The 9,999-nt window shown below is 46.3% G+C and overlaps 2 long non-coding RNA genes across 4 annotated transcripts; one reads left to right on the top strand and one right to left on the bottom strand.

Moving 5' to 3' along the window:
- Positions 1-983: 983 nt before the first annotated feature.
- On the bottom strand, positions 984-2,623 carry LOC120924824. 2 transcript variants are annotated; one of them, XR_005746440.1, is made up of 3 exons: positions 2,515-2,623; positions 2,296-2,410; positions 984-1,025 (listed from the first exon to the last, which is right to left on the bottom strand). It is a non-coding gene; the product is annotated as an uncharacterized LOC120924824 (long non-coding RNA). The 2 variants fall into 2 exon arrangements; XR_005746439.1 differs by lacking the exon at positions 984-1,025 and adding an exon at positions 1,533-1,647.
- A 2,130-nt stretch (positions 2,624-4,753) lies between these two features.
- Positions 4,754-6,434, top strand: LOC120924823. Of its 2 annotated transcripts, none has more exons than XR_005746438.1 (3): positions 4,754-4,901; positions 5,006-5,120; positions 6,393-6,434. It is a non-coding gene; the product is annotated as an uncharacterized LOC120924823 (long non-coding RNA). The 2 variants fall into 2 exon arrangements; XR_005746436.1 differs by lacking the exon at positions 6,393-6,434 and adding an exon at positions 5,767-5,877 and having other exon boundaries at positions 4,762-4,901.
- Positions 6,435-9,999: the final 3,565 nt, after the last annotated feature.

Genomic DNA, 9,999 nt, shown 5'->3' with positions numbered 1-9,999 from the left:
TCAGGTGATTGACTTGGTTATTGCAGAATATTGCACTTCTTTTGCTTCAAAAGCTCCTGGGTTGCTTTTGCACTGTATTTTTGGATCATTGTCCATCTGTGAAGCGCCGTCAATCAACTTTGCTGCATTTGGCTGAATCTGGGCTGACAGTATATCTAAACACTGCAGAATTCAACTGAATGCTTCTGTCTTCTGTCACAATGTCAATAAACACCAATGACCCAGTGCCACTGGAAGCCATGCATGGCCATGCCATTACACTGCCTCCACCATGTTTTACAGAGGACGTTGTGTGCTTTGGATCATAAGCTGTTCCAAGCCTGCTCCACATTTTTTTCTTCCTGTAATTCTGGTACAGATTCATCTTAGTTTCATCCATTCAAAGAATGCCTTTCTAGAACAGGTCTGTTTTTTTAGCAACGTATTATCTGTCTTTTCTATTCTTCAGGCTTATGAATGGTTTGCACCTCGTGGGGAACCCTCTGTATTTGCTCTCCTGAAGTCTTCTCTTGATTGAAGACTTTCACAGTGGTATGCCCACCTCCTGGAGAGTGTTCTTCACTTGTCTGGATGTTGTGAATTGTTTTTTCTTTACCATAGAGAGGATCCTGTGATCATCCACCACTGTTGTCTTTCATTAACATCCAGGCGAGGAAAGGGTATTGGAACCCATGGATAGAGAGTGCTGCACACCCCTGATATGTCTTGAGAAAAGAGAAAATTACCCCTAGGGGCTTTGTGCTGCAGCAAGGAATAGAGACGTACCAAAAAATATATAAAAGTATAAATTTATTTAAATATGTTGTACGGAAAAAGCCCCAAACAGTAGGGACTCAAGATATGAACTTGGTAAAAAACATAAGTCATACATGGCAAATAAAAACACAAGGTAGAACAAGTACAGACATAGCATAACAGTACTGTAAGTATACAAATACTATGGGCGAAAAACACCCCTACGCGTTTCGACCTTTTATAAGTAGCGGTCTTCTTCAGGGAGTATTAGTTAGACGCTGCCATAGGTTCTGTAAGAAAGAAAATACATACAAAGAGAGATACATATAGATAAGTGGGACATAATAACAGAAGAACACAAAGAGGGCCCGCCACCCACAGCCATATAGGTAGATGGCAGGATGCGGGTAAACCTCCTACAAAAGTGGACTAGTGTAGAAAATCCCACTGCCACTCACCCAAGACGTCCAATGGAAGGCGTAGACCCGGACCAGATGAACCACTGCCGCACCATCAAACTCCCCCGGGGGGTACCAGAGGGGTGGAAAAAGGGGAGAGGAGCTCCCCTGGGTCAGTGTAGAAAAGGACTCCAAATTCAGGTGCACCACCAAGAGAGGTACCGCCCGGGCCTATGAGAGGTCACCAGATAGCGCGCCAAAGCCGCGCCCCAAGGCGGGCCGGAGGGGGGGGCGGCAGGCAAAAAGGGGGGGGGAAGGAGGGCAAACCGAGGTGGGGAAGGAGCACAGGGAGAGGGGGGGCAACGGGGCCGGGGATGGCGGATAAGGCCAAGCAGGTGGGGACGAGCACACGCGCCTGGCTGAGTCACAGGGGGGCCCGACACCACCGTGTACACCGGGATGGGTAAGTTGGGGTGCGGGGGAGCGCTCCCCTCCTAAGGTTGCGGTGAAGACCCTGTAATGTAAATACACGTATATGTATAAGACTGGGAAACATGTCTAGAGAATAAAAATGGTAAATATATGAGTACACGCCAGGCTGAACAAGAAGCCTGATGTGTAGGCATGGAAATTGCGTGAGGGAGATGCACAGGGGAGAAAAAGAGATGTGGGAATGAGGGGAAACAACAAGACAACAATAGGACACAGAGTGAAAACAAACCAAAAATAATGAGCATGGTAAAAGTACATAAAACAAAACAAAGGTGTGTAAGTGACTAAATTAATAACAATAAAGAATGCAGTGTGTGGTCTAGTGAGAAATGTGGAAGTGTGTGTGAAAGGGATGTGGTAGAGCAGCAGTGTGAGGTAGGAATGCAAAAGTAAAAATGGAAAACAACAAGGGAAGAAGAGAAAAAGGATGAAAGGGGAACAGGAAATATGGGGAATGTTACAGTGAAAAAGAGAAGAAAAAGGAATACAAATGAAAATAAAAATAATAAAAATGCTGATAATAATCATGTGACTATAAGTGTATGAGTGATCTATGGGTGTGTGTGCATGTGAATGAAATTATGAAGACAGGTGAATAAGAGGAGGGTGGGAAAAGAAACTGCAGGGGAAAGGGGCTAGTATGGAAACAAATGAAAAGGTGAAAAAATACCTGTGCTATCTGTAAAGCTCACAGAGGTAAGATGGTCAGATGGTAAAATGGTTGAAGCTGTAGCCTTCCTGTTAAGGAGGGATGTTGAGACACCTATTGAAGGAGGTGCTGACGTCTGTTGAAAAGTAAACGAAGTAGAAGAGTAAGATAATAATGGGGATACCGGGGTGGATGGCAGGTTTGCAGGAAAAGGAAAAGAGAGCCAAGGCTCCCACTTACCTTCCTGCAGCCAAAATCTGTCATAACCACCAAACACAGTCGCCGTGGGATCTGGATTTGTCCCAATGAGGCTGGCTGCTTATATAAGGTATATCTTGAACAGGTGAGGGAGTGCACTCCCTCTACACCTGTAGCAACCCCACCCTAAGATGCAGTAGGGGGCGGGCCCGGATGGACCCAACCCTGCCCGGGAACCACACCCACCGCTGTGGCAGGTGTAAACAACGCCGAAGATCCCCCACACCACACACCCCCCCCCACCCCACCCCACATGGAAACCCCCCCATCCACGGGAACGCCACACCCACCCCCCCACACGGCCAAATCCCCGCCCCCCCACCCACCCACTGCGCACGCAGCAATACAGCGCGCCCAGGCCGCCCAGGCGGCAAGTGGTGGCCTCCCCGGCGTTCCAGAAGGGACTGTTAGGTCCCCGGTGTACCAACTCCATCCTCCTCGTCCAAGGACGGCAATGCGCAGGCACGCAGGTGGTGTGAGCCGCGCGCGGTCACGCGAGGCGTCGGCGCCATGACGCCATCGCGACCCCGCACGCTCGGCAAGGGCGCGTGCTGGCCGCTAAGGGACCTGGAACGCCGCCGGCAGGCGCAGAAACTCCCCCCAGTGGCCAGCGGGAAGAAGGCCACCAGAGAAAAAGCACAAGAACCGGGACCAGCCCGGATATGTGCAGAGTCCCCGCCTGCCGTGAGGCCCAGGGAAGGAAAAATCTCCTGCTGGCTACCGAACCATGTGCACCCATGGAGCCCCCAGGGGAAAGATGATGATGGAAGGATGCGGATGTGGTGACGGTCCAGGCCGGAATCCAAGAAATGGACGTCCATGGGGGGTGGTAAAAATCTGAAAAAATATTATTAGGCACGAATTTAACATGCAAACTGGAAACCGATACCTGCCCCTTGGCAGGCATGTGGTTTTTAAACACAATTACAAAATGCCTAAAACCACCTTCGCCGCCATTGATCGAGTTCATATACCGATCAGGGGCGGCGATTGGAACAAAGCCCTCCCCCAGTGTGAGCAAAGGTGGATTTTCATACTCCATGCCACGGTGTACCCAGGCCTGAACGAATCCATCTCCTTTGCTCCCTCCCCGAAAGGGGTTTACATCCGGGAAAACCGACTTAATCTAGGACGCAGGAGAGTTATGGCCGCCTTGTATGGTGACCTACCTCTCATCCTACATGTTTGCGTCCTGTGTCCTCCCCGGTTTGTTCTTTGAAGGTTTTTTGTTTCCATCAGTATATGGTTGGTTTTTTCCCCTTTTGGATCCCCTTTCCAAGTGTGTATGTTTATTTACAATACGCTCAGCTCTCCAATTTAGTTATGATTTTATTATCATTTCTTTGTTCTGTTCTTATATACATTATTTTGTTTGTTTCAGACTAATATGTCCATTTGGTATATTAATTTCTTACACAATACAAATGTACTTTGCATCTGTTTCTGATGCGGAGCATTTACCCAAATATGATCGCACAGCAATCTGCATTTAACATATACTTTAATAATATTTTTTCAGATTTTTACCACCCCCCATGGACGTCCATTTCTTGGATTCCGGGCCTGGACCGTCACCACATCCGCATCCTTCCATCATCATCTTTCCCCTGGGGGCTCCATGGGTGCACATGGTTCGGTAGCCAGCAGGAGATTTTTCCTTCCCTGGGCCTCACGGCAGGCGGGGACTCTGCACATATCCGGGCTGGTCCCGGTTCTTGTGCTTTTTCTCTGGTGGCCTTCTTCCCGCTGGCCACTGGGGGGAGTTTCTGCGCCTGCCGGCGGCGTTCCAGGTCCCTTAGCGGCCAGCACGCGCCCTTGCCGAGCGTGCGGGGTCGCGATGGCGTCATGGCGCCGACGCCTCGCGTGACCGCGCGCGGCTCACACCACCTGCGTGCCTGCGCATTGCCGTCTTTGGACGAGGAGGATGGAGTTGGTACACCGGGGACCTAACAGTCCCTTCTGGAACGCCGGGGAGGCCACCACTTGCCGCCTCATGGCGGCCTGGGCGCGCTGTATTGCTGCGTGCGCGGTGGGTGGGGGGGCGGGGATTTGGCCGTGTGGGGGGGTGGGTGTGGCGTTCCCGTGGATGGGGGGGTTTCCCTGTGGGGTGGGGGGGGTGTGTGTGGTGTGGGGGATCTTCGGCGTTGTTTACACCTGCCACAGCGGTGGGTGTGGTTCCCGGGCAGGGTTGGGTCCATCCGGGCCCGCCCCCTACTGCATCATAGGGTGGGGTTGCTACAGGTGTAGAGGGAGTGCACTCCCTCACCTGTTCAAGATATACCTTATATAAGCAGCCAGCCTCATTGGGACAAATCCAGATCCCACGGCGACTGTGTTTGGTGGTTATGACAGATTTTGGCTGCAGGAAGGTAAGTGGGAGCCTTGGCTCTCTTTTCCTTTTCCTGCAAACCTGCCATCCACCCCGGTATCCCCATTATTATCTTACTCTTCTACTTCGTTTACTTTTCAACAGACGTCAGCACCTCCTTCAATAGGTGTCTCAACATCCCTCCTTAACAGGAAGGCTACAGCTTCAACCATTTTACCATCTGACCATCTTACCTCTGTGAGCTTTACAGATAGCACAGGTATTTTTTCACCTTTTCATTTGTTTCCATACTAGCCCCTTTCCCCTGCAGTTTCTTTTCCCACCCTCCTCTTATTCACCTGTTTTCATAATTTCATTCACATGCACACACACCCATAGATCACTCATACACTTATAGTCACATGATTATTATCAGCATTTTTATTATTATTTTTATTTTCATTTGTATTCCTTTTTCTTCTCTTTTTCACTGTAACATTCCCCATATTTCCTGTTCCCCTTTCATCCTTTTTCTCTTCTTCCCTTGTTGTTTTCCATTTTTACTTTTGCATTCCTACCTCACACTGCTGCTCTACCACATCCCTTTCACACACACTTCCACATTTCTCACTAGACCACACACTGCATTCTTTATTGTTATTCATTCAGTCACTTACACACTTTTGTTTTATGTACTTTTACCATGCTCATTATTTTTGGTTTGTTTTCACTCTGTGTCCTATTGTTGTCTTGTTGTTTCCCCTCATTCCCACATCTCTTTTTCTCCCCTGTGCATCTCCCTCACGCAATTTCCATGCCTACACATCAGGCTTCTTGTTCAGCCTGGCGTGTACTCATATATTTACCATTTTTATTCTCTAGACATGTTTCCCAGTCTTATACATATACGTGTATTTACATTACAGGGTCTTCACCGCAACCTTAGGAGGGGAGCGCTCCCCCGCACCCCAACTTACCCATCCCGGTGTACACGGTGGTGTCGGGCCCCCCTGTGACTCAGCCAGGCGCGTGTGCTCGTCCCCACCTGCTTGGCCTTATCCGCCATCCCTGGCCCCGTTGCCCCCCCCCCCTCCCTGTGCTCCTTCCCCACCTCGGTTTGCCCTCCTTCCCCCCCCCCTTTTTGCCTGCCGCCCCCCCCCTCCGGCCCGCCTCGGGGCGCGGCTTTGGTGCGCTATCTGGTGACCTCTCGTAGGCCCGGGCGGTACCTCTCTTGGTGGTGCACCTGAATTTGGAGTCCTTTTCTACACTGACCCAGGGGAGCTCCTCTCCCCTTTTTCCACCCCTCTGGTACCCCCCGGGGGAGTTTGATGGTGCGGCAGTGGTTCATCTGGTCCGGGTCTACGCCTTCCATTGGACGTCTTGGGTGAGTGGCAGTGGGATTTTCTACACTAGTCCACTTTTGTAGGAGGTTTACCCGCATCCTGCCATCTACCTATATGGCTGTGGGTGGCGGGCCCTCTTTGTGTTCTTCTGTTATTATGTCCCACTTATCTATATGTATCTCTCTTTGTATGTATTTTCTTTCTTACAGAACCTATGGCAGCGTCTAACTAATACTCCCTGAAGAAGACCGCTACTTATAAAAGGTCGAAACGCGTAGGGGTGTTTTTCGCCCATAGTATTTGTATACTTACAGTACTGTTATGCTATGTCTGTACTTGTTCTACCTTGTGTTTTTATTTGCCATGTATGACTTATGTTTTTTACCAAGTTCATATCTTGAGTCCCTACTGTTTGGGGCTTTTTCCGTACAACATATTTAAATAAATTTATACTTTTATATATTTTTTGGTACGTCTCTATTCCTTGCTGCAGCACAAAGCCCCTAGGGGTAATTTTCTCTTTTTTCATTAACATCCAGGTCTTTTTATGTTGCTGAGCTCACCAGTCATTGTTCTTTCCTCAGAATGTACCAAACTGTTGATTTGGCAACTCCTAATGTTGCTGCTATCCCTCTGATGGATTTGTGCATGGACAGCGTCTTTGAACACATGATATAGGTTCACAGCAATAGATTCCAAATGTAAATACCACACTTAGAATCAACTTCAGTACCTGCTCAATTACATAGTTACATAGTTAGGTTGAAAAAAGACACAAGTCCATCAAGTTCAACTATAAGAAATAAAATAATAATAATAATATCATACAATCACACATACCCAATTCTATACCCACAGTTGATCCAGAGGAAGGCAAAAAACCCCAGCAAAGCATGATCCAATTTGCTACAGCAGGGTAAAAAATTCCTTCCTGATCCCCCATGAGGCAATCGGATGTTCCCCAGATCAACTTTACCTATAAATGTTAGTACCCATCTAGGAAAGTTTCCTTTCTTAAAGCACTCTACTGAGCTGGCCAGCACCACCCCTGCAGGGACTCTATTCCATATTTTCACAGCTCTAATCCCGTTTACACACGGTCGTTTTTCGGCATGAAAAAAAATGACATTTTTAAAAACATCATTTAAAATCATCGTGTGTGGGCTTCACATAGTTTTTCGGCTTCTAAAAAAAAATTCGAACATGCTGCATTTTTTAATGTCGTTTTTTAAAATGTATTTTTTTGGGTTGTAAAAAATGATCGTATGTGGGCTAAAACGACGTTTTAAACCCGCGCATGCCCAGAAGCGAGTTATGAGACGGGAGCGATTGTTCTGGTAAAATTACCATTCATAATGGAGTAAGCACATTCATCACGCTGTAACAGACAAAAAAGCATGAATCGTCTTTTACTAACACGGAATCAGCTAAAAGCAGCCCAAAGGCGAATAGAACTTCCCCTTCAGAGTGCCGTCATACGTGGTGTACATCACCGCGCTTTGTTCATCATTTTTTAAAAACGATGGTGTGTGGGCAACATCAATTTTACTGATGAAGTTGGAAAAACGTTGTTTTTTGGACATGCTGAAAAATGTAATTTTTTTTCATGCCGAAAAATGACCGTGTGTACACGGCATTACTGTGAAGAAACCTTTCCGTATTTGGAGGTGAAATCTCTTTTTCTCTTGACGTAAAGAGTGCCCCCTTGTCCTCAGTGTTGACCGTAAAGTGAATAACTCAACACCAAGTTCACTATATATTTGTACATGTTGATTATATCCCCCCTTAATTGCCTCTTCTCAAGAGTGATGCCCTGTACACACGATCGGTTCGTCTGATGAAAACGGACCGATGGACCGTTTTCATCGGACGAACCGATCGTGTGTGGGCCCCATCATTTTTTTTCCCATCGGTGAAAAAAAATAGAACCTATTTTAAATATTTCGTATGGTTAAAAAACCAATAGAAAAAAACGATCGCCTGTGGGGAAATCCATCGGTCAAAAATCCACGCATGCTCAGAATCAAGTAGACGCTCGGAAGCATTGAACTTCATTTTTCTCTGCACGTCGTTGTGTTTTACGTCACCGAGTTGGACACGATCGGATTTTTAACCGATGGTGTGTAGACAAGACTGATAAAAGTCAGCTTCATTGGATATCTGATAAAAAAATCCATCGGTTCGTTTTCATCAGACGAACCGATCGTGTGTACAGGACATGAATAAATTCAGTTCCTCTAATCTTTCCTCATAGCTGAGCTCCTCCATGCCTCTTATCAGTTTGGTTGCCCTTCTCTGCACTTTCTCCAGTTCCCCAATATCCTTTTTAAGAACTGGGGGCCAAAACTGAACTGCATATTCCAGATGAGGTCTTAATAATGATTTGTAAAGGGGCAAAATGATCTCTCTCTCTCTGGAGTCCATACCTCTCTTAATACAAGAAGGGACTTTGATGAAGAAATAACGAAGGAATAGCCCACACCTGGCCATGAAACAACTTTTGATTAAATAATCCAATTACTTTTGGTCCCTTGAAAAAGGAGGGGTGGCTATTCTTAAGAGCTGTAATTCCTAAACCCTTCCACTGATGTGGATGTACACATCCTCAAATTAAACCTGAGAGTGTGCACTTTCAGCCCATATACATTATATAATTATAGCTTCAATATGTTTTGATAAATACCTGAAAAAATCAAAAATTGTGCATGTGTCCAAATATATATGGACCTAACTGTATATGAAACCCTTGGTCTGCCTAGCTGATGACATTCACACTTTTGAGGCATCTCAGCAGGTTATAGCAGAATGTCTATAAGCTGTAATACTAGCTCTTCACCCTGCATTATGAAGAATAAAGCAGCAACAGCTAAACACCTTCAACACAAGTAATAATGCGTTAATATGATCCTTAGTTAACCACTTAAGACCCGGACCATTATGCAGGTAAAGGACCTGGCCAGTTTTTGCGATTCGGCACTGTGTCGCTTTAACTGACAATTGCGCGGTCGTGCATTGTGGCTCCCAAACAAAATTGGCGTCCTTTTTTTCCCATTAATAGAGCTTTCTTTTGGTGGTATTTGATCACCTCTGGGGTTTTTATTTTTTGCGCTATAAACAAAAATAGAGTGACAATTTTGAAAAAAATTCAACATTTTTTACTTTTTGCTGTAATAAATATCCCCCAAAAATATATAAAAAAACATTATTTTTTCTCAGTTTAGGCCGATACGTATTCTTCTACCAATTTTTGGTAAAAAGAATCACAATAATCGTTTATTGATTTGCTTTGCGCAAAATTTATAGCGTTTACAAAATAGGGGATAGTTTTATGGCATTTTTATTAATAATTTTTTTTTTACTACTAATGGCAGCGATCAGCAATTTTTTTCATGACTGCGACATTATGGCGGACACATCGGACAATTTTGACACATTTTTGTCAATTTCACAGCGAAAAAGTGCTATAAAAATGCACTGATAACTGTGAAAATGACAATTGCAGTTTAGGAGTTAACCACTAGGGGGCGCTGAAGGCGTTATGTGTGATCTCATGTGTGTTTCTAACTGTTGGGGGTGGGGCTGGACGTGTCACATCAGTGATCGTCGTTCCCTATATCAGGGAACAGACGATCACTGACATTGCCACAGTGAAGAACGGGGAAGGTGTGTTTACACACACATCTCCCCATTCTTCAGCTCCTGTGACCGATTGCGGGACACCGGCGGCGATCGGGTCCGTGGGTCCCGCAGGCGCGGTCATGGAGCTTCGGACCGCGTTTGCGTATATCGGCGTTAGGCGGTCCTTAAGTGGTTAAA

The sequence above is a fragment of the Rana temporaria genome, chromosome 1 (genome assembly GCF_905171775.1).
Source record: "Rana temporaria chromosome 1, aRanTem1.1, whole genome shotgun sequence".
NCBI lineage: Eukaryota > Metazoa > Chordata > Amphibia > Anura > Ranidae > Rana > Rana temporaria.
The sequence above is the reverse complement of the archived record's forward strand: the minus strand, read 5'-3'. Positions and strand labels throughout refer to the sequence as shown.